This window comes from Equus caballus, chromosome 16, assembly GCF_041296265.1.
Source record: "Equus caballus isolate H_3958 breed thoroughbred chromosome 16, TB-T2T, whole genome shotgun sequence".
NCBI lineage: Eukaryota > Metazoa > Chordata > Mammalia > Perissodactyla > Equidae > Equus > Equus caballus.
In genome coordinates, this window is record NC_091699.1 from 23,455,833 (window position 1) to 23,465,459 (window position 9,627).

The following is a 9,627-nucleotide window of genomic DNA, read 5'->3' on the forward strand; positions in this document are numbered from 1 at the left end:
TATGGTGGACTCTGGGGATACAATTTGGGAGACCTATGTAATATTTTCCTCCTAATTACTAAAGCCTCTCATTTACTTGGAGTAAATCTCTCACTCCATTGTTCAAGCCTTAGGGTGAAGCCATTTGGAAACTTCTTCACTAGGTTCCATTTTGACAGTGCTATCCTTCATGCATGAAGAGAAAAACATCCCACCAGCATTTGCCCACATACTTGGTGTCTTTCCTTCAGATAGCTTTGAAAAGACTCAAGTTTTTCACCTGGCCTCCCAGGTGAGAAATGATGATTTTGTGAGTATGTGAGGAGGTTGGCTGGGATTCCAGAGATAGGCTCTTCCCACAGGACACAGCAAAGCTAACTGGTCCTTTGGGGGCGGGGGGGGGGGTGGGGGGGCAGTGTTTAAACCTTACATGTAGTCCTCAGTGCACAGAACCATAATCAGCTGGGAGAACAAGTGGAGAGATCCAGTTAATTGCCACCCCAGCGTCTTCAGTGGTTCTATCATGGTCGGATGAGTTAATATAGATTCCATTAGTGTCCTGGAAACTCTGAGGACATGGCTGAAGTCCTACATAACTCTTGCTCATGATCTTGGAAATCACAGAATCATGAAGACGAAAAGAACCTTGAGCAATCATGCAGCTTCTCAGTGCTCCTGCTCATAGGAAAGCATTACACCATGCCAGAGAAGTGAGAGGTCCTTACATCTTTAAGACTTGCAGAGACGGCTCTCTCCAAAACACATTTTGATATGCAAGTTTTATTATTAAAACCAAAACATAACCTTCTAAGTATGGAATCTAATGTTTCCTCTATTGTATATATGTGTGTGTGCATGTGTGTGTATGTATACCCTGGCCAGCACTCTCCGGGAGAAAAGTTAAAATACCTCTGCCAAAATAAAAAGCAAAAATCAAACAAAACTAGAAAACCATGCCACTATTGCATCTCTTTTCTAGGCAGAACATCCTTAATCTTTCCACATGTTCTGGGTTGTCTCATTTTCTTACCTAGCAGCGATCTTCCAGCTTGTCACAAGCATTTTTTTAAGCTTCCAAAGTCAGCTTAAGATAAGATACTAGAGAGAAAGTCTGATTAGTCCTTAGGTGACTGGGAAACCCAAGTTAAGTTTTCTTGCATGATACATTTTAATTGACGCATCCTAGGTCCTCGCTCTCTTTGTTAAGCCAAGAGCTAGAATGCTGAGTCACTGTTCTGACTCCACGGCCCAGGAAGCAGGCTCTGTGTGAGTGGGAAAGGCACTGGGTCTGAGAGAGGCAGGGAGCCTTGGGGCTTACCCCAGCTTTGGTCTTTCCCTGGACACCTGACCTTCGACAAATTCAACTTGCTCCAGGAAGAGAAGCTTTGCAACCCCTCTAGTTTTACAGCTAAACCTTCGCTGTATTAAGAGACTTGTCCAAGGTCACACTGAACCTCTCCATGGCTCTGATCCCTTAGTTATTGAAAAAAGGGAGAAGGAATAATCCTTGGTGTCTCAGAACGTTACAGGTCAACTAAGGACTCTGCAAAATTTGAAGTTTTAAAACATGAGGCTTTGGCAATTCAGCCCCATCTTCTCTTTCTGCCGCTTGCACAGTCCTATGTTTCTTACTACTGACTTTCATTCTGTTTCCAGTCTCCTGCCTACTCACAATACTCCGAATACTGACTGAGTCCTACAAAAAATTAACAAGTCCATTTTCACCTTGGAGTTCTCGACAAACTTAAGGAGTCTACCCTCTCTCAACCAACCAACCAACTCACTTGTGTTCAATGAGATTAGATCTAAAATTGTTTCCTGCAGGAGCTGGCCCCGTGGCCGAGTGGCTAAGTTCACGCGCTCTGCTTCGGCGGCCTGAGGTTTCGCCGGTTCGGATCCTGGGCGCAGACATGGTGCCACTCATCAGTCCATGCTGAGGCGGCGTCCCACATGCCACAGCTTGAAGGATCCACAACTAAAAATACACAACTATGTACCGGGGGACTTTGGGAGAAAAAGGAAAATAAAACCCTCAAAATTGTTTCCTGCTGAACACTTGTGTTCCAGGTGATAGCCTGTTCTGTGTATTAACCAGTATGTTTCTTAAAACCTTTCCTGGCAGCCAAAATCTGAATGAAGACTCCTTCTGCACTTCTGTAGCTCACACTTTCGCCATCACAGCACACTTCACTGCACTTGTCAGTCTCCTTTCTGTAACCCTTACTAAACTCAGTGAAGGCAGAGCCAATGTCTGCTAGAGGAGGGTTTCTCAACCTTGGCAGTATTGACAATGTGGACCAGATAATTCTCTGTTCTGGGCACTGTCCTGTGCATTTTAGGATGTTTAGCATCATCCCTGGCTTCTACCCACTAGCTGCCAGTAGCAACCCCTGTCCTCAGTTGTGATGATAACTGACAAAAAATGTCTCCAAACATTGCCAAAAGCCCCCTTGTCAGGCAAAAATCACCCCTGGTTGAAAACCTCCATGCTAGATCTAGCAGAGTGCCTTTTTCATACCACGCACTCAAGAAACATTTGTAGAATACATGACTGATGGAAACAAAATGCTTATGATGGATTCAATGTATAAGCTGCAGAAAAATCAAGCTAATTTCTTTTGTTTTCAGTACGTCCTATAATGCCTGGCACACAGCTGGCACTCAATGTATCTCTATGGGTGGACAAGTGTTCCACGATCATTAGCAGCTTCCTGTATCCCAGGCAAAATTCTTTCCCTCAAGAAGGACCAGGTGTGGTGGTGGGGAATTGTCATATTAGAGGGAGAAATGTTTAAAATGATAAAAATAATTTCTACACTTGATCTTAGCCAAAAGGTCAAGAAGCAATTATAGTAAAAAAAAAAAAATTCTCAGCTGTGGGATTAGGAAGCAGAAGAATCACCTCGCCAAAAAGAGCACGGTGGCCGTGTCCCCTAGACCTTCAGCTCTCCATTTAATCATGGCCTTTGGGGCAGAAATCAAATTCTTTACAGCAGTAATGCTAGAAACATCTACCAGCACTCCTGGATCCTTGAAAACACAACTCAGATAGGGACACAAAGCACCAGGAGGGTTGCAGGACATCTAGAATGTCACATTGAGTCATTAATGTCAGAGCTGGGAAATGAGCCTGCGCCTTCCTGACTCCCTGTACAATACTTGATTACAGTGATTATTATGGATGCAAATTAAGACTTATTACTATTGTGAAATAACAATGCAGGTTAATGATATTCTTTATTGCCATGCTAACATTTTTTCTAGAGGGGAAAATTATAGGCATGAAACCAATTAAGCAACCTTTCTTTCTTGGTAAAGCTTTTTTAGTTTTCCTAAATGAAGATTCTCTCTTTGTGCTTACTGCTTAATAGTGCAAACTGATTTTTTGTCTCCTCGGTCTTACTGAGATGGATGCTTATACTGATGCTGTCCAGTTTTCCTGTATGAATTGAAAATGACTATGCTAATACATTATCTCACAAAAGGCAGTCATAAACAGGAGGAGCAAATATTTTGAAATGAATATTTAATAGACACCCTCCTGTAGAGGTTAGACATTGTTGGAAATGCCTCCCTTAGAAATCTTTGTTAGCCAGAGACTTGCAATTGCTTTTGCTGGATACCACTCTAGGATGGCTCTCCTCCCATAATTGAAATGGTGGCTCCATGAAACACGGCAGATTAATTTACGTATTCCCCAAACTTTAAGTAGTTGTCCTTTAGTCCCAGGTCTACAAAATATCTGCCACAAAAGCCTTTCATGTGGAAGGATGTCGTGCCACATGTATATTGTTAATGTAACTATGGTAACCAAAAAATGCCACCAGTGTGTCTGTTTCATACACAAATGAGGGGACAGCTGTGGAGTCCACATGTCCGCCAGTGGGATAATAGATGTGAGCTAGGACGGCTGGGGTCAGAAAATTGCGACTCATTTATATTAATCAGAGCTTTCAAATAACATTCCAACCCCTGTGCGATAAAGAGTGTAAATGGAAGGCAATAAGCCACCGTAAAAGCAGTTTTCACTCCACAGCTTTCAAAATTAAATGTCAAAAGTAAATACAACAGCATCTTTGGAGGGTCCTCCCAAGTCAGAGTTGACGGACCTTCAGTGTGTATCACTGCAAGTTTAAACCTCGTTTCTTTGCATCTCAGGGATGATTCTCAGTGTATTAAGTATAATGACTCCATCCAAGTTCAATGTTTGTTAGTTGTGCTAGTGGAGGCACAGCCTCTACAAATCTTTTAGCACTCTCACTGACTGTGGCAGTCAGTCCTTCCAGCCCTATTTGCCCAACCTGTCATGTTATAAATGAGGAAACTGAGGGTTAGTGGGGTTAAGAAACTGATCCAAGATCACCTTGCCATGACTAGAAAATAGCTTGCTTACCAATCAAATAACTGATAAACTTGCTAATAACATCCTTCCTTTCTAGACCTTTTGAAAGAATAGTCAAAAAGTAAAAAATATAACAATATGTAAGCCTGCATATTGTTTCTCTAAAAAAAATTATTGTAACATAAAAAGGTATATGTTCTAATTATTGAGTAATATGCTTCACAGTTCTATAGGGTGGCCATAAAGTCTGTAAATATATTCTATATTATTTTATCACGTATTGTAGTTGCAATGTCAACAAACCATTTATTAAGCACTTGCCTATGTTTCAAGACTCAGAGGCTACACTCTGTAACATATCCATAAAGTAGGGAATGGTAATATGCGAAAACAAGAAAACTTATAAAACAAAATTCATTTAAGAAGACTTATAAAAGTGAATGGTTCCCTTTTTTTTTTACAGATAGGGTTTAACTTTTGTCTCTATTCTGCACTTTGAGCCAAAACAAGAGAGAATACATGTTTTCCTGACTTCATCTATATAATTATAATTTCATCTTGAATAAAATATTAATCAAAGCTCTATTCATGAGTTAAAGATAATTCCATTGCTCCCAGAAACCAAAATATGATTCTAAAATGGAATCTGCTGTATCTCCAGATTGGCTTAGCCGAAAATAAATGCTCAGCATAATAATTTTGAAAAATTAAATACAATATTTGAGCAACCTTACATTAGTGCTCAAGGAAATCATTCAAAGAACTATTATTTTATAACAAAAATAAATTGTAAGAAAGCGTTCAGAAAGTCTAGTAAAAAATGCCATCTAGGTCCTATAATTTACCATATTTTATTTATGGCTTATGGCTTATTTATGGTGGCATAAAAAGCCCACCATTCTGATTATTTATAGTCATACCCAACTGACTTGGGAAGTAACAATACAACTCTGTAGAGGCAGCCTTTCTTCAGTACCTACCGAGTTTGTTCCCATGAGTGTCACTGCTTTAGAATATGTGGTACTTGTTCCAGCAGTTCAGGTCAAGAAGCTAGCCTTAGCAGGGTCTAAAACCAGAGAGAGATCAATGGTTGAGTTTTCCCTTGCTTTTTGGGGCATTCCAGACACTACCCAGAGCTACCTGTGTTATTCAGAAGCGGAGTCTGCAGCTGGATCTGGTCTAAGATTTTATTTAGCACAGTGATCCTTTGCTAAGTGCTTTATTACTTTTATTTACCAACGAATGAACTCTAATCTTCCCTTTCATTAGACTTGCAGAATAAAGATTTCACACAGGCAGGACAGTAGCCAAAGAGAAGTTCTCACAAAGGTGAGGCTTTGGCCATTTTAAAGTTACCAGGTTTATTTAAAAAAAACCTAGATGATAACTTGACAATAAAATGGTTTATAGCCTAGTTTAGAAATGTCAACTGTATTTTATAGTTAGCCCTCAGGTCCATAATGAAGACAGAATCCCAGGGTTAAGTCACAGAAGAGTTTATTATAATGATTTGTTACTTTCTGATTTCTAGATAGCTCTAAGACAGAAAATGTAATCTTGGCTATAAAATTCTCTTACTTAAATTTGACTCAATTCATTTTTCCGCTCCTGGGAAAATACTGCCTTATGTGTAAAAGTCACTGAACCAGCAAAAATAACTTAAGGAAACAAGTAAAATAGCAGACTAACATCTGTTGCCCATCCCTCCTCCCCCAAAACTGAGTTCTCAAAACAATGTTGTCTTTTTCTTTTTTCGGTTGTATTTTAATGCCCCTTTCAGTGAATATATAGAATATAGGGGCAAATGCTGCTCAGTGAATAGGTTCTTTTTCCCTTGAGCAGTGTCTGAGGCTGACAAAAGAAGAGGCCACTGGGCTGGCTTGTCAGTAGGTATAATCCCAGGGCTCACGTGCGGCCACACCACCCGCCTTTTGTTCAGTCGTCGCACAGCGCCAGGAGGTGAGCAGTGCTGTTGTCTAAAGCTAATGTTAGACAAGGCTGAAATTTCCCTGTTTTGGAGTCTATTGCATGACGGCGTCCCCATTCATTGTTCTGTCCTGAGACCCGAAAACCCCTCAGGTGACTGAGAACATGACGATTTCATCACCTCCACTTCTACAAGTTTGGTGCCTTAACAACTAAAATAATTTTGACTGGACAGTGAACATTCGAGTGAGATCTTCATGTCGGTCAACTACAACTATCTTCTCCTACATTGTACATCTCTGAGGGTGGAGAGCAAATGTGAGCAGGAGGTGGAATTACTAAAGGAAGCAGAAAAGAAACTCTAAAAGTTGAGGGGTCAATTCCAGAAATCACTTCAATGACCAGAAGTGGATTAAAGTTACTGTCTGCTTCAGATAAACATTTTCCTCACTAGCTCAGAACGTCCAGCATCAGTGTTGCACAAAAACACACAGCCAGGTAAAGAGCAAGCAGTACTTGGAGCTTTCTATACAATAGCACTCAGAGAATTTGGCTCTTGAATAAAGGTATCAGCAAGACATGGAATTTCCAAACAGAAAAACTCACACTGTGCCTTTATTCCATTTTCTTAAGGTCTATTGTTAACTAAAGACTCCTTGTCTTTTCAAATTCCTTCATGTGAATGGATGAGGCCAGACATCTGCCAGGATTCGCTCACATTTGCATGCAAATCAGAGACTTCGGGACACACATGGCCCGGGAGCCAACAACACCACTTTTACTCCAGACTTAACAGTGATCAAAGTACCTTCCTGAACTTTCCACTCCTCTAGTCCTACCTCGGAAAAATGAAGTAATAAGCATATTCAAGTAATATTAATTATTTAGACCGTCGTGGCACAGCAAATTGCAAAAGAAAACAACATATTGTCTTTTAGAAAATCCTACAAGCAAAAGCCCAAGTCAGCAATATCTGTTCTCACACAGAATCTCACTTTTCCTTTATTATCTAGATCTGAGAATGAGAATGCTAATGGTGGCATGAGATTGAGAGAAGGGTCCATTTTCCTGGACTCTTGGCCTTTGCCTGTGGGGTTCAGATGCCTCAAAACCATTCGCACCTCGGGCATTCACTCACCCAGTACCAGGCACTCTTCTTGGCGCTGGGGCTACAGTGGTGAACCCAGCAGGCAAGGACCCCCTCTCGCAAAGCAGGTACAACCGCCGAATCTCCCAGTCCGCGTATCCACGCCGACTCCCTCGCCAGCGTCCCGGGACGGGTTTTCCCATCTGTCCCGAGTGCGCGGCACCCCTCCCGCTGCTGGATCTTTCCACCTCACCCCAGCCAGCCAGCAGAGACTCCCTCCGCGGGAGGCGGTCGCGGCTGGGCCCTGGGAAGCGCCGAGTCGGCGGCTGCCCACACCCCTCTGCACGCGGCACAAAAGACACTCGCTGGCAAACTTTCCTCGCTACCGACCCCGACCGCGCGGGGAACCCAGCACCGGCTGCGTTCCTGGAGCGGACCGAGGCTTCCCTGACATTTTACCATCTCTGGCAAGCCTCCTGAGGCTGCCACCTCTTCTGGGCTCAAAATGTGTAGGGTGAGGTCTTTTCCCCACTTAGACCGCCCAACAGTTGAGCAGATTCTTCAGAATGCTCTGACCTCAACACACTCGGTGCTTTGTGAATTACGCCCCTTGCCCCCTTCTTCGCCGACAAGGCCACCGCCAAGACGTCCTTCCTCTTTTCTCTTCCCACAAGCTGCCACCTTCCTTTACCTTTTCTTGGTCGTCTTTCCAACTCCTCGGGTCCCCTTTCCGCGCTCTTCTCTGGCCCGAGCTGCCTTCCCCAGTTCACATCCCAGCAGCCCTCCTTCCTCCGGATTCCCGGGCATCACCCACCCCTGCGTCGTTCCCTGAAATCCAGTGGGCTCGCCTCCTGTCACTGCCTTTTGCCCATTTCTGTCTGGCCTTCCTTCCGAACTATCGCTCTCCCCTACCCGTCATTTGGGGGGGGAGGGGGTGTTACTAGATTCCCGTTTCTCCGACTTCGTCATTTTCCCCAGCTCCGTGAGCCGCGCCCCCTCGTCCTCTTAAGGCCCGCGATCTTATCCTGCGATTCCCCAGACCCTCTCGGTCCGCCGCGCCACCAAGTTTGCCTCGACTTCCCCTTGCTGCCGCCCACATCTCCCGCCGCCTCCCGGCTGGGCGAGAGCACTTACCCCGAGGCCCGGCTGGCGGGGGTGTCGGGGTGCGCACGGACTGGGCACCAGTGGCGGCAGCAGGAGGAAGAGGAGGAGGAGGAGCACCGGCTGAGCGGCGCCTCCCTCCGAACCCGCAGCGCTCACTGGCTCTTTGGGGGCCCCCGGCAGAGCACCAAGACAGGAGGCAAGGCAGCGACACACGAGCAACAGCTGCTGGGCGGGCCTGGGCTCAATCCGGCTCTCGGGGGCCGGGCAGAGGCAGGCAGGGCTGGGCAAGAGGGTAGGAGAAGTGGGGTGCAGGGGGAAGGACAGCGAGCAGCCAGGTCCCGAGGAAGGCGCTTGGGGCGCCTAGGGATGCCACCGCGCGGATGCCACCGCCCGGGCTGACGCCGCCGGCTCCTCTCCTCGCCCGAAGGGCGCTGCAGGCGCGGGCGCGCGGGCCTCGCCTAGCTCCCCGGCTCGCTGCCGGCGCCCTCGGTCTGCCCGGCTTTGTGCTCCCCGCAGCCGGCGTGCACCTGGTGTAAGCAAAAGCGGTCAGCTGATGGGCTGCGCGCCGATTGGCTGCTCTGCGGTCTCCTCCCCTCCCGCCCGACCCCCTTCCCGGCCTCCCCTCCCGGCCTCCCGCCCCCCACGCCGCCCCCGGCTCAGCCCCGTGCTGGGGCACCATCTGTAGCCCGCCCAACAAAGGCGCAGCGCCGCGGGTCTCGGGTGGCCCCGCCGTCCTGCGCCGTCGCCGCGGCCGCTGCAGGGAGCAGCGGGCCGCCGCTTTTTGTCTGGGGGACGACAGGCTGCGGCTGGGTTAGGGAGGCAAAGCACACTGCCGTTTCTTAGCAAAAGACATACCGAAAAAACAATGCCGGTGCTGGGAGGTCAGCTGGGCACAATGGGGCCAGATCTCTCCGCAGTGTGGAACTTGGGCTCAGGGCTTGAGAAGCAGACAAAATTCAACCCGAGAGAGCGCCAAGTTTCAGTATGGAATCTGACCTTTCGTCTTGAAATGCCTGGCGATCCCTTGGGCTGTATGTGCACGCCTGGGTGTGCGTACACGCGTGGCTGGGGAACTGGTCCGCGCCCTCGCCGCGGGAAGTGGTATTCAGACGCTTAAATGAATGGCGAAGCCACTTCCAATTTAGGAAGGCTTTCGGAAAACGTTTCTGAAACTTTGCAATTACAGCTT

The 9,627-nt window shown here is 46.3% G+C and overlaps 1 protein-coding gene across 10 annotated transcripts in view; it reads right to left on the bottom strand.

Moving 5' to 3' along the window:
• The window catches only part of LRRN1 (leucine rich repeat neuronal 1), a 38,565-nt gene extending 29,151 nt beyond the window's left edge, over window positions 1-9,414 (bottom strand). Inside the window, exons 1-2 of one of the 10 annotated variants that reach the window (XR_011427226.1) lie at window positions 8,469-8,947; window positions 5,302-5,387 (exon numbers count right to left, since the gene is read on the bottom strand). The gene's annotated coding sequence lies outside the window, so the exon portion shown is untranslated. Of the gene's footprint in view, window positions 1-5,301; window positions 5,388-7,385; window positions 7,630-8,025; window positions 8,420-8,468; window positions 8,999-9,293 lie in introns of those variants that run through there. The other 9 variants (XR_011427227.1, XM_005600416.4, XM_070238564.1 and 6 more) reach the window with 9 other exon arrangements.
• Between the last annotated feature and the right edge of the window lie 213 nt (window positions 9,415-9,627).